This window comes from Amphiprion ocellaris, chromosome 14, assembly GCF_022539595.1.
Source record: "Amphiprion ocellaris isolate individual 3 ecotype Okinawa chromosome 14, ASM2253959v1, whole genome shotgun sequence".
NCBI classification, from domain to species: domain Eukaryota; kingdom Metazoa; phylum Chordata; class Actinopteri; family Pomacentridae; genus Amphiprion; species Amphiprion ocellaris.
In genome coordinates this window covers 9,148,619-9,162,591 of record NC_072779.1, presented here as the reverse complement: position 1 = coordinate 9,162,591, position 13,973 = coordinate 9,148,619, and the positions used below count along the sequence as shown (strand labels likewise).

General features: G+C 42.3%; 1 protein-coding gene and 1 long non-coding RNA gene across 3 annotated transcripts in view; one reads left to right on the top strand and one right to left on the bottom strand.

Annotated features, from left to right (window-relative positions):
- liat1 (ligand of ATE1) overlaps nt 1–13,973 on the bottom strand; it is a 19,880-nt gene extending 5,907 nt beyond the window's left edge. The window contains exon 1 of one of the 2 annotated variants that reach the window (XM_023288797.3): nt 13,821–13,973. The gene's annotated coding sequence lies outside the window, so the exon portion shown is untranslated. The remainder of the gene's footprint in view (nt 1–13,820) is intronic. The other variant, XM_035956583.2, reaches the window with a different exon arrangement.
- LOC129350567 (uncharacterized) lies at nt 5,890–13,480 on the top strand. Its single transcript, XR_008604009.1, has 2 exons — nt 5,890–6,225; nt 13,004–13,480. It is a non-coding gene; the product is annotated as an uncharacterized LOC129350567 (long non-coding RNA).

The window sequence follows — 13,973 nt, the reverse complement described above, 5'->3', positions numbered from 1 at the left end:
TGTGTGGCTAGTGTGCCTAAAGTTACCTTTAATTTTGATGGTATGTCCACAGGTCAGAGTCATGTGGAAATTCTAATGCTGAAGGACATTCAGAAATGGTGAAAACTTTGAGGCTAATTTGAAACCAATAAACAAAGACTGGATTGGTTACTGAAGTCGGTTGCTGCTTCCATCTGTTTGCTTCTCTCCTGCTCCCTGTGCTCACATATATCTGGATTTGAATACAGTCGAATTTACAATAAACCTGCTTTCATTTATGCATTTCTGTTAGACGAGTGACTGAAATGCAACTTATAAAAACTACAAGCAGTCACTTCAGAGTCAATCCAAGCTGCTAATCAGCACCACTAAACTACAACTTTTATAACCACAACACTGTCTGACAAATTCTCCATATACACGATTTTAAAACAACAACTGTGCTGTGAATTTGGCAATACTTCTGGCCATCTAAAATGATCACATGAGAGAAAGAAGATGTACAGAGTTCTGGTCTAATACATTCACTCTGTTAATTTCCATATTGTCAACCACAGATTCAGAGAGAGTCTTCTTCCTGAAGGGGGCGTGGACAGCAGTAGCTTAGCTGCATTTAAAGCTACAGATACTGAAATAGCTTCTTTTAAATTGGGCTAAAACCAGATACAGTCATGGTGAAATGAACTATTTTTGCAGTTTTTAGGCTGAAAAAAATTAAAGATACATTCTTGAACATGTGACACTTTCATTAAATTTTTGAAAAGAGGTACGATAAGGGAGCTTTAAACTACAGTGAGCCTTGCAATGAATTTTTTGGGCCAATTGGGGGCAGCAGAAACAAACTATGAACATATAACAAGGCATAGTATAAGCTAACCTTTTAATAGTTGCTACATCCAGCTGGTAAAAATATGTTTTAGTGTTCATTTAAAGTTGTATTTCTGGCCACTTGATATTCCCTCTCATTTTAGCTTTGTTTTGAACTTAACCAACTTGTCTCTTCACATGCTAATGCTTTGAATCGGTCCAGACTTTTGAATCCATTAACTTCACTGGAACAAGTTGACAATTCATATACAGATTTGCTCATAAGTTTACATACCCTGGCAAAAATTTGTGAAATGTGTCCCTTTTTTTTGAAAATATGTTTGATCATGGAAAAACTTTTCTTTCCTTTAGGGTTAGTGTCCAGACAAAGTTATTTATTATCATGCAGTTGTATTTGCTCTGATCATTCATGTTTTCATTATACAATGGTACATATTTTTTCTGCCTGGGTTTGTAAACTTATGAGCACAAGTGTAACAGGAAGACTAACTGGTCCACTGTGTTCATCAGCAACCTTAGTGCTGGGCAGGTAGCATACAGGGGATTTTTAGAGTTTTATTCTGATTACAAATGACTGCTATGGACTGAAACAACACTGTCAGAGCAGAGAAAATCAGGTCAGAAATTCCAAACAATGAGCTGAAATGTGCCATAAAGCTCTGTGGCGCTGAAAGGAAATGCAGGGTTGTGTAATGTATCCCTGTGGGTGTGCAGCTATGAGCATACAAATAGTCATATGATCCATTGTTAACATGAAAACGCTTTCATAGCTTTAAAGGCAAACACACCACCTTCACTTTAAAAAGTACTGACTTCTCTTGTGCTACTGATGGACGGCAAACTCTGGAAATTTAATCTTTATTAATATTAGTATTTTTATATATACATTTATAAAGCATTGCCACTGATGTTTGACAAAGCTGTAAGAAAATTAGCTTTGAGCTCAGTTTCAAGGAACTGAAGAGTATTTGTGAAACCAAGTCCTTTTACACTGCTGCATGGAGATTTCATATGTAGCTTCCACAGCATGCTGCTCAGTATTTCACAGGGAGTTTCCATCCTGTTCCTGTCAGACTTTAGTCCCCCCACCAGTTCCTCAGTTCTGTACATACTTCACATATATGCACATACTGAAACAAACTCGCATGTGCCTTATTTATGAAATTATAAACTCATCACAACCCATTGTAAAGTCTTAAATTTACTCTAACCTTTCTAATAACTACTAGGTAACTAAATTTGGCCCTCGGATGCTACGTTCTGTCAGTGCTAAGAATAGGCTCAATGTCGGAGCTCAAACAAGTCTATCCTGCTTCTGTATTTCCCCCACTTATCTGAGCTCTTCCAGAAAGAACTACAGGAAGAAAGAGGATAAATCATCATGCTGAGTCAGAGAGGACACGTAGCATTTATCCACGCAGGAGTGACAAAGTTCACAGTCAGCTGCAGACGTGATACAAGTGTTTTTTAGAGCCTTCTTCTAAAATAGCAATAGAGTTGGCCGTTTGAAATCCACAACAGCAAAAATCCTACTTCACATGTTCACATAAGCAGAGTGGACAATTCATAGCCAACACAAAGCACATTTAGTCGCTCAAGCTATTAAAATTTTCCACAGACTCTGACCCACAATTTGGAAATTCCTCCTTCTAGGTCATGTGACTTGTTTGCGTTTTTATGTGTTGTGAACCATGCCTTTGTCACGTCTTGCGCTGATGAGCTTGCGAGTCACGGACGGCGGTGGGGGAAGATGTGACTCGCATGCTACTCCATCTGGTGCGGACATCATTATGCAAACAGATCTTTTTGCTGCACGGCATGCGACGGCAATGCACTGCAGCTCGGCAACTCTTGCAAACATGCCAAATTAGATTGGGTTTTCAGGAACTTGCACATAAAAGAAATTTAAATTCAATCAGAAGGAATGTTTTACAGACGGGGCTTTAACCTCAGGCCTCCCTCCAGGCGCTCTATGTATAGCAGATTCAGAGAGCAGTTAGATCATCTTACAGGCTGAAGTAGGTTATTCTGTGTTAAACATACTGAGTAACACACACAGAGTACATCTTATTCTTGGGGCTAAATTTGTACCTGAAATTAGTAAATGTTATATAATGTTATGTAATTATTTCCATCACATACATATTAGCCCCAATAAACCAAACAGATATTTAAAACATAACAAAAGACTGCAAAAAGGAAAGGGAACCTGACTGTGTTTTTTCTAACTGCTACTATCAGAGCTGTGAGTTATACAATGATTTATCTTTCCATTAGTTTCAGCACTGATCTAAATATTGTTTCCTTTTAGTATTATAATGAAAATCACTGATTCATAATGATTTCCACCTCCGCAAAGGCCCGAACAGGACACTGTGTCTGAATCAGAAGGCAATGAAGGTTACAGTTAGCAATGAGCAACTTCGGAGTGAATAAAATTTCCTCAAAAACATCATCCTATCTGTCACTAGTCTCATGGAAAATGGGCGCAAACTGGTAATTCACTAAGCATTGAAGAATTTAAGAGAGCTGAAATCATGGTGATTATTTACTCAATCATATGAGAGACCTTATCTTCATCTTATATTCCAGGAAAGGAAACCATAAAGACATGGGCCAGAGCCTTGGTGGATGTTCAGCGTGTGCTCAGTGTGTCAGGTGACAGTGAGGAAGCAGCTTTTCAAACTGCAGCAACCTTAAAGCTGCAGTCAGAGTGACAAGCCCAGGTTCTCGGGAGAGAGACAGAAAAAGGAGTCTGGCCTCACAGTCCTTGCTGTGCGAGCGTCTGTATGCGTCAGCGCCGAGAGGGTAACAAGTTCACCTCGACCTGCTGATGTCTCCAGAGGCCATTAGCAGACTCTTACGCTGTTTTAATAGTACAACAGCTCAACATTTGTGCAATTAGCTGCTTTGTCAGCAGACTCATACCGAAACATTTAAATGTTGACAGATCTTGTTTTTCTTGCTTTCAGCACAGATAAGCGAGAAGCAGAGTCACATTTGAGCTGCATGTCTCATCTAACATAGATGTAGCACAGCTGACATCTTCCACGTTTCTGAAAATGGCTGAATTATTATCGCTAGAGCGGACTAAAGCAAGAATTAGATGAGAAGTTTGTTTAGACACCTTGAAGCTGGCACAAAGGAAACTAGATTTAGAAAGAGAAGCATACAATTTAGCATTCAGTGATATAAACTTATGGTATGTTTTTGGAAAAATAATCAGCAAAGCTTAGCGCAGCATGCAGAGTCAACGTATTGTAAGGAACAACAGCTGTCCTAAGACAGAAATCACAGACAGGAGACAGATTAAGGGAAAAACTTGAACCCTTGACGCCTCTTGTCCTTTCAGAGGGAGGAGTCACTGAAAGTCAATACAGAGTTTTTCTGAGTGACAACCTTTATTCTATGATGCAACATATCTGTCCTGATGGGAGTGGTCTCTCAGTTCATGACAATGTCCTCATCAGCAGGACACAAAGGCTCACTGAGAGGTTTGAGAAAAAATGATATGAATCAAACGCTGTGGCCTTCACAGCCACCAGATTTCAAACACCCATCAGAGATTTTAGACAAATGTGTTGGACAAGATCATAATCAAAGCAAAATGAAGGGATATGTTTTAAAAGGATGGTGTCAAATTCAAGGAGCACTGAAGCTGTTCTGTTGACCATATGTCTGTAGTTTGTAATAAATGTGGGTGTCATGCAGTTGTACCAACATTTGAACACCTGTGTGATTTCCTGCATGTATTTATATAATTTTTTTGGCCACATCTTCAAGAAAAAAATGCATTTTTTTTTGCAAACAATTCATTATATAGCACAATAAATAAGTAAAGCTTTTCAATCAATAAAATGAGTCAAATGCCATTCATTTTATTTTTATGTTTGTGATACTGTCAACAGTCAAAACTCCTCCTCCATGTCCCATAAACTTATTTTTAGATACTTTAAGTGAAACCTGTTGCTTGTACCGTACTTCAATACAAGGTTCCTATGCTTGTGTTATCATTTCATGACCCTTGTAGCTACATTTCAGCACAATTATTGGACTGTTTACTCCATAACCTTTACCTGACATCTTTAGTTATCAGTTACTTTACAGTTGAAGATTGTTAAATTGAAAAGACAGGGAGAGCATATGAAATTTGAGTCCAGCTGGGGATAATAAGTTACATAATAGAATATGAATTGGCAATTAGTGTAAAGTCAGGTTTAAGTCACTGTGATTTAAAGAGATGGTTTAAAAATAATAGCTGTACTGGAGTTGAAAAATAAGACAGCCATTGAAAATTAACCAAACAACTTTATAGAATGAGGTTAAATTGTTATTTATGCAATAAATTTAACACATGAAATATCAAGGATTAAAACCCTATAGAGATTATATTTAACATATATAACCTGGTAATCTATAGTATCATTAATAATGGAGATTAACCTGAGTATGATAGATAGATAGATAGATAGATAGATAGATAGATAGATAGATAGATAGATAGATAGATAGATAGATAGATAGATAGATAGATAGATAGATAGATAGATAGATAGATAGATATTTTTTGGTATACAAAGATGTCAAACATTTTGTGGCTTCATGCATGTTAAATTTGAGGGGTTTTCTGCCCAATTTTGTATCTATCCCAATATTTTTGATTGTTTGGTGGTTTACACTGTTGGTTGGGCAACATGTTGCATTGTAATTAAAAGTATATCGTTAGTTGCTGGATACACAACACTCATGTTAGTACATGACATTGGATTACAACAGTCACAGGGAACATATTCTGAATGGGATACTTCTATACTTAAAGTACATTTCCCTGATTATACCTTTTCAGTTATGTAATACAAAGCTTGGATTGCAGTGTTTTTATAAAATGGTATTAATATTTTTTCCATAGTTATTGGAGCAGCTGACATAACTCTCTTATGTGAATGTGAATTGGAACAAACAGGTCAATCTGCTGCCTCATGGCATGCAACCTGCGTGTACACGTCAGCTCCGCGCAGCCTCTGACGTCCGCTGCTCGTGTTGCCTACGTCATGACGCTGCCAGCTGATCGGAGCGGTAAAGCCGGGTGTGTGTCTGTCTCTGGGTGCGTGTGTGTTGGGGAGAGAGAGGGAGGGAGGCAGAGGGAGGGAGAGAGAGAGAGGGAGGACCGGGGCAGGAGTTGTGTAAAAGGGGCTGAAGTCCTGCGCTGCCTTCTCCTCCGCCGCTGCGATAAAAAGGCTCCAGACGCCGTCAGAGCTCGGCACCACCGTGGACGTAAAAATCGAATCCACGGAGGACGACACACCCCGGTTGGAAGCTCCAGGACTCGGAGAGCGGTGGGCGAGGCAGCCTGAAGTCCGCCGGACCGTGCAGCTGCGTCGGAGGCTTGAGGCAGGAGCGACCCGGCCGGTGGTCAAGGTGGGGCGCGTCCGTGAGGCTCGTCTGTGTGTCTCTGCTGGCCAAATGCTTCTTCCTGTCAGTCTCATTTAGCCTGTGGCGGCGTGATGACCCAGTTTGCGTGGAAATGGCAACTGGGAAAGCGTCCTTTACATGACTTTATTCAAGTAACAAAGAAAAAAAAAACCTCTCCTCTGCAGGTCAGGTTGCAGTTTTCTTGCACGTTTTGGCGTCGTCAGATTCTGGTGGATGTAGATTTGGTGTTATAGGAGTTCTGGCTGAAGGCCTGGCTGTGGATCCAGGCCCACTGACACAGGGGAGCTCGTAGGATTTATGGGCACCCTAGAAAATTTGACATTTGGCCACCCCACCAGAAGCAGCAAGCATTTAATTTGCAATTGGATGACTGTCAGTGACATTAAAAGCTTTGTTAAAGTGCCTCATGTAGTGTTTGATAAAAGCTGATAGGAGCTAAAATGTGCAAGAAAAAAGTCAGAATTATATGTAAATTAATGACAGTCAAACCGTAGAGCTTGCAAACACTCGCAGACAGCATGTCATCAGTGCTTAGGAGATGATTTTACATTAGCCTTTGTTAATTATGTGTCATGACCGCCACAGAGAACACTCAGAATAAACTAGGAAACTTGTGCCGGAGCCTTGAAAGAATTCACTTCATTCATCATGTCAAGTGTTGGATTTGCAGGCTACAGCGAGACGTCGCAGTGGCAAGTTGAGGTCCGCATTTATATAATCCAAACTTGTCAAAAAGTGTCAGCATGGAAAGCCTCTTAAAATTTGCTGAGTTCATAACAGGCCGAGGAAAAAGCCTGTGCTCAAGTAGGGGATAGGTGAAAATCAGGGTGATAAATGAGGCCGAGTCATTCCTCAGAAATGCAGCGACACCAGCAGTCTTTTGGCAGAGATGGAAGATTCCTCAAATGAGAGATAAGTGTATAAACAGATATATTCCTCTGGATGTTTGTTAGGACCAGTGAAACATTCTTAAAGCAGGTGACGTAACAAAGTATTCAGGCCTCCCTGTGCAGCTCTCAAGTCTCCTCATCTCATCTGCACAATTCTTTATAGTCTTTTTTACTTGATTAAAACATCTTAAAAAGCAAAGTGCATTCATGTACAAGTAGTGTTTCTCCTGGAGGAATGGTCGGAGGGGGAAAGCTTACTGTAGTGTATGTTACTGCGATGGAGCCTGTCTTACATAATTGTACAGGCAGAGTTCAGTGTGCCGGTAGGAATGCGCAATAGACTGTGTCACGAGCTGCATTTGTGCCATTGCAACCCAGAGTGTGACATAAGCCTCCCTGTCAATGAGGATCACATGGCAACAACAGGATATCGGTTAAAACGCAGCTCGTCTTGTCTACATGTGTCATCTGTTTCGCATCCAGGCAAAAATCAGCAGCCTCCCCTGTGCTGTTTTATTGCCTACATTTGCAGAAGTGGAGCCATCTTGCTCAACTTGGGTTACACCCTTCATTCCTATTGCGTGCCTTGTCAGGAGAAGATGGGGCAAGAGGAGATGTGTTATGTAGGTTCATTTAAAAGGAAAAAAAATCCAGTTCTTTCAAACAAAATGGCACCGACTGCCTGAGGACAGGCTTACAGGCCTCATACAGCACATTACCATTTCCCAGCAGTGCCATGAATTGAGAATGGCTCTCAGCTTTTCCCTTTAGCAACCAACACGACCTACACCCTTTATTTGCTGCGAACTTGGGGTTAAAGGCAGATAGCCTTTAAAGTCCAGCGAGCAGCAGAGCGTCAGAAGAGGCTCTCTGCACTATGATCAGTGCTGCCAAAGCCACCGCCCTTTCCCTGTCTTTGTCCCCATTCCCAGTCTAAAATGATCAGTCTATATTACAGACTACAATCTGGGGCAGTAAACACTCTCCAGCTGAGCCACACCCACAGCAGAGGAATGTACCTGAATTGATGTAACAGACGCAGAACGTTTCATTATTATGTGTTTCCATTCGCCGAGCTGCAGCAGCAATATGTAGATCTGGAGGTCTCTGTTCACACGTTCACAGCTTCATGGCTGTGGTGCAAAACCGAAGTCAGAGCAGTGATTGAGGTATCTTATCTCATCTTCTCATGCGTATTCTCACACAATAGCATGACTCTCAGAGAGAAGAGGTCATAGGAGTGGGCTTGAAGCATGACGAGAGGCCCGTCTGTCTTTCTGACGGCATGTTACACAATTTTTTGTTTCGTTTTCTGTTCTTGTTCTCACCTTCGCCTGAAGCTGCTTTGACTTGTTCATGTCTCATTTTCCTTTTTTAAAAATGTATCCTTTCTTGTAGCCAAGGCGGCTAAAGAGCTAAAATGCCATTCACACCCCCCTGTTGACACACTTCTTCATTCGGACATCCGCCTTGTTCAACTCCACTGTGTTTTTCCTCCTTCTTTGTGGCACAGAACGCACGTCTCCAGTCATAGATAAGCTCCGTCTTTTGTGTTTGAGGCTGTGTCTTATCTCTTTTTACACTGTTGCTCCGTGTATAAAAGCCTGTCTCAAGGCCTTCCACATGGCCTGTCATGTGGCTGTCTGCCTCCCTTTCTCAGATGAGGCTAAGACAGACAGAAAGACAGACAGAAAAAAAGGGGGGAAGAGGCAGCAAAAGGGAGGTGAGGGTCAACCTGACACTGAAGCCTAGTCCAGTGCAGACCAGATGTAGTAGATCAAGAGGGGGACGGCTAAGAAGCAGAGGGACGGAAAAGAAGGAGTGGAGGAGACTGTGCGAGCCCACAGCAGCCGGATGGAATTTCTAACATACGCAGCTGGAATGCCAGGAATGCAGGACAGTCTGATCTGACCGAGAGAGAGGGTGGAGAGGACGGACGAGTCAGGAAGGACATAAAAAGAAGAAGAGGAGATATGGGAAAGGGTGGCACAGCAAAAGAGTCGGAGGGCTCAACACTGGCCGTCTTTGTGAACGTAAAGATACAGAGTCACTGTTTGTGGAGGGAGTGGCACGCTACGGAACAAATAACTAATTCAGCTTCAGCTTGAGGTTGTGGCAGCCGTAATCAACAGCTAAGACCGTCAGTGGTCCTGTGGGTGGCCCGAGGACTAGTACTGCATGTCCTCTTCCCTGACTTCATTCAGATTAACACTAGCACGAGGCTGTGTGTCTGATGGAGTTCACTTAATGATGACCTTCCTTTGCTGAGGTTCCACAGCCACTGGAGCTCACTTTTTTCTGCATTTTTTTCTGTCATGCTAGCGGCACGTGTCGAGGGATGTCAGTCACTTTGTTGCACCCCACATAGCGCAAGTCTGTAATATCACTAGTAGCTGGATTGCAGTGACTTTCATGGTGTCTGGAGGATGAATCCTAATGGTAGCTTGTATAATATCACACTAAACTAAGGACATTATACATGCTAAACATCAATATCAACATTTAGCTAACATAGTACAGTCTTAAATGGTGCTAGCAGCCCCGTAGACCCTAAATGTATAAATTGCAACGTCATTCTTTCAACTGAAATCTGCTCTAGTAGAGGCCAAGACTCCTGCCAGTTGAATTCCTCTTGGCTTCCAGCACAAATTAATAAAAAAATAAAATATTCTTCCTGTAGTCCTTTCAAACATTAGTAGAGAATGGATCAAAATCTGCAAATAAAACTCGTCATTTTCCTGACTTTGTAATGGTCAGAAAAATGTAGTCACCACTCCTGCAGTTTAATCCGTACGACAAAATCACCACACAACCCAGTGCTGCTCCTGAGGTCTTGCTGTAGACATAACTTCAAACCCTCACAAACTTAAATGTTGCCACCTGGCATGTGATCGAGTATGAGAAACTGCAAGCGCTTCAGATGGTATAAATAGGAACGAGACAGCACTTTAGAAAGAAAAATGAAGAACTTTACGACATGCCCGTGACATTACTTTGACGACGACAAAACATGTTTGATTGTGGGCTTGGAGCTTTTATATTTTACTTTATTCACGGCCAAGCCACTTCAGGGAAAGCATATTTGGAATTCATCATCATGCCATCAAGGACAAACAAATCTGCACAGTTCTTTCTGTGAATCACCAGTAAGCCATGTGTTTATACTTTTATGTAAACTTCTTTCTTCTCCTAACGCTGGGGTAGGTTACTCACGGGCTTCCCCTGGTATTCCCGTTTAACATCACAAAACTGTGATCTCGGAGTAATTCCCTCAGACAGAGCCTGTAGAAATGCAGACTTACGGAAAGTTTGTGTAAAGTGCTTGAAATGTCTGGAAGAGAACCCTCATGCACTTGGTGAGGTGACAATGGGGCAGCCCTGAGTTCTTGCACATTCAGGAACACGCCACAAAGTCTTAGATCCATGCGTGTGGACACCGGGTTTGAGCTTCAGTCTAAGTTCCTGGTGGTCAACAGCTCCAACTAGAAGTCCTCTGTAGCCCCCATGGGTGGCCATCATAAGGGATAGATCTTCAGAACTCATGAGAGTCTAAGTGGAGTAAAAATCCATCGAAATAAATGAAATTTTGCTTATCCATCTGGATAAATGAAGACATTAGTAATGCCGGTGTTGCCAGAAGACAAATCTCTTGTTTTACTAGTCAATCTACCTTCCAACCCTCAACTATGGCTATAAGCCCTCACTGGTGACTGAAAGACTGTTGTCGCAGACGCAAGCAGCCGATATGGTGAGGGAGCTAGAAGTAGTTTCTGCTTCTTCATGTCGAAAGCAGCTAGCTGAGGTGATTCGGGCATCTTATTTGGAGGATGTTAGGGCACATCCAAGTGGAAGAAGACCCCAGGGTTGATCCAGAACCCACTGGAGGGATTACATAACTCATCTGGCCTGAGAATGCCCTGGACTCCCCCAGAAGGAACTAGGAAGAGGTGCATTTTGGATGACCTGCAGAAGAAAATGGATAGAAGAAAAACTAACTTATTACTTTTTGTGCAATTATTTTAATCTAAACTTAAGACTTTAGGAACACCAAATATATGTGCAGGATGTCCATGGATTGGGACAGCAACACACATGCAGTGGGCCACACGAAGTGGAAGCGAAACATCTTTGCTGTGTGCACTGCATGAGCAGCTGCCACAAAGTGAGTTACAGCAGCCACATTTAAGTGCCACTGGATGTTTCATTTTGAATAAGCAAACAAAAAGATAAGCTTCAGGTGTGGAGGTCAGCAGCTGGGTAAAGCAGCAAAAATATCAGATCGCAGATCCTACGAGAGAGAGGGAGGGAAAGACTGAGAGCAGGACTGGCTTTAATAGGCCCATTGGAGGTCAACTAACAAACCTCAGCTCTGATTGCAGACTCCTGAATTGCTGCAGAGAGACTGAACTTCTTCTGGAATCAGTGGAAGCCATTTTGAAGTCTAAAAATCAGCTACATGACTCAGTCCTTTAAAAAAAAAAAACAACTCTTGATTTCAGAAGATTTATGAAACTTTGATTTGATGGAGGAACAAGTGTTAATCTGGCACAGCACTGACAGATCTCTGTGCTTTTAGAAAAGATAAGAGGAACTGATTTGATTGTGGGTACATTTTTCAGTGTATGGCAGTCACAAGTCTCAACAAGCCATCAGCGCCTCTTTTGACTCACCCACTTCAAAACAAAAAAAGTGGTCATGATTAATTTTTCACAGGGTGTTTTTATTTAGGCACACCCTGAGTATTTTCCATATTAATTGCCAAACATTTGAATAGAAATGACTCCGGTTCTGTCAGGTTGATGCTTTAAACTAAATGTGAGACAAAATGGTTTCTCCCTGCGGTCGTGTCCTTATCGGTTTCATTTTTTCCTGTTGATTGTGACCCCCTCCTTGACACATACGCACCTGCCTTGCACAGTGTTCGGCCTACAGGGCTCTCAAATACCTGAGATTATTCTGGCTCTCCTTACTGCAGGAATGTGCAGCATTTGTTACTCATTGTGAGCCAGACAAGTGGAGCATGTCCTCAATATCTCAGGATCACCACAACATGACATTCTTTGAAGGCAAGAAAAGCACACACCTGTTTTAGCTTCCAGTGGTCACTTGGTCAGAGGTGGGAGAACTGTCCAGATCGTGCACTTAAGTAAAAATGCCAAAACTACAGTGCAGAAATACCCTGCTTAAGGCTGGAAGGGAATATTTTAATTGAAAACCACCATTTGATATGCAAAGGTGAGTTTTTAGGAGCTAAATCAATAACCGGAGGGAGACTTTCAGTAACTACTCTGCTGCCTTCCCTTACAGCTTAGTTAGGTTTATGCAAAGTGTGTTTTGAAACAGCTGTGAAAATATAGATCAGGTGCAGGCTGCAGGTTTCCTCCCTGGAAAACACCTGCATATTAACTTTAATAAGACTTCACAAACAAATAGTTCTTTTGGCATTCTGAAAGGATATCTCTGCTTTCATGCTGTCTGCTCCTTGTCATTTCCTCTCTCCCATCCTTTGTAACCACGGTAACTGACACAAAAAAAAATCCTTTCAAGAGGCCGGTCTGTGATTTTTTTTTTCAGCATCATAACTGATAGAATATCTAAGAATTTCTCGCTGGCGCTGTGCAGCGTGCAGAGGCAGAGCTGAGCTGCTGATGCATGCTTCCCTCCCGGTAATCTGACGCATGATCTTGTGTGCATGTCCTCGGGCGTTCTTACAGATCAGCTCATTTCACCCACTTACTCACAGCTGATCGCACACTCTGTGGCTCGACTGCACCCACTTACTGTACGCCTGGCTGCAGGCCACCTCATGCCCACGCTGCTGGAGCAGGGAGTTTAGAGGGGAAGTTAAACAACTTCTTCTTCTCTTTCTGCAGAAACGTGCACCCAAAGCAGAAGAAGGAAGGAGAAGGAGTCGCCTTTCGTGTCTCAGAGCGGCCCGTGCATCACTCCGGTCTGCTCCGAACTCTCGCGCTCGCTGGCCGACTCCCACGGCTCCCACGGCTCCCTCACCCCCCTCACCCCTCGGCCCCAAATGGCTGACACACAGCAGTTCTTCACTGGCAAGCTTTATGTTCCTGTACACATGCTAAAGCTGCCAGCTGAAGAACTGCTCTGGTCAGCCCTGCCCCGGATGACTCAAGAAAAGGAAGCAGATGGGGGGTGGTGGGAACCGGACTGAGAAAGACGGCGTTTCACACTCACAGCAGTCAGACTGGACTTGCCAGATTTGAGCCTGTGGTTTACTTCACTATTTTATGATCACACGTGTTTTTTTCCTTCCCATTTGTTTAAACTGTGTCTATGATGTTGTTGTTGTTTTAGCTTCCAATAAAGAACAAAATGTTCCCTCAGATTTGAGCCTTATTGTTGTCAACTGCACACTACAGACACTTTAACACACACCAGCAGTGAAATCCAAAAATATACTCACAGAGGCGCACAAAAATGTGTCACACCTAATCGCTTTTAACTTTAAGGTATCTGGCGATTACATTAAAGGAGAACAAGGAAACTCAGAGTGACCTAAAATACAAGTGATGTGGTTTCAGATATGCAGTAAGTTCATAGTCTTTGTTCTCTGGAATCTGAGTCTCACATAACAAGTAAACATTTCAGTCAGGACTGTGTGAACCCAGTTAGGCTGCTGTTACATATAAACCACAGGGAGAAGAAAGGGAAAAAAAAACTTACCTAATGTCTGTTCTTTGGGCCTGAAGGCGTCACCAGCTGCTTCAAGGAATTCCTTCACAGCATGTTTACTGGTGAAGTCACAAGATTATCCAACTGTGGGAGGGACTGAAGGTGTTTGTAGCAGGACAATATTTACAGGAGTGCCCTGTGTGC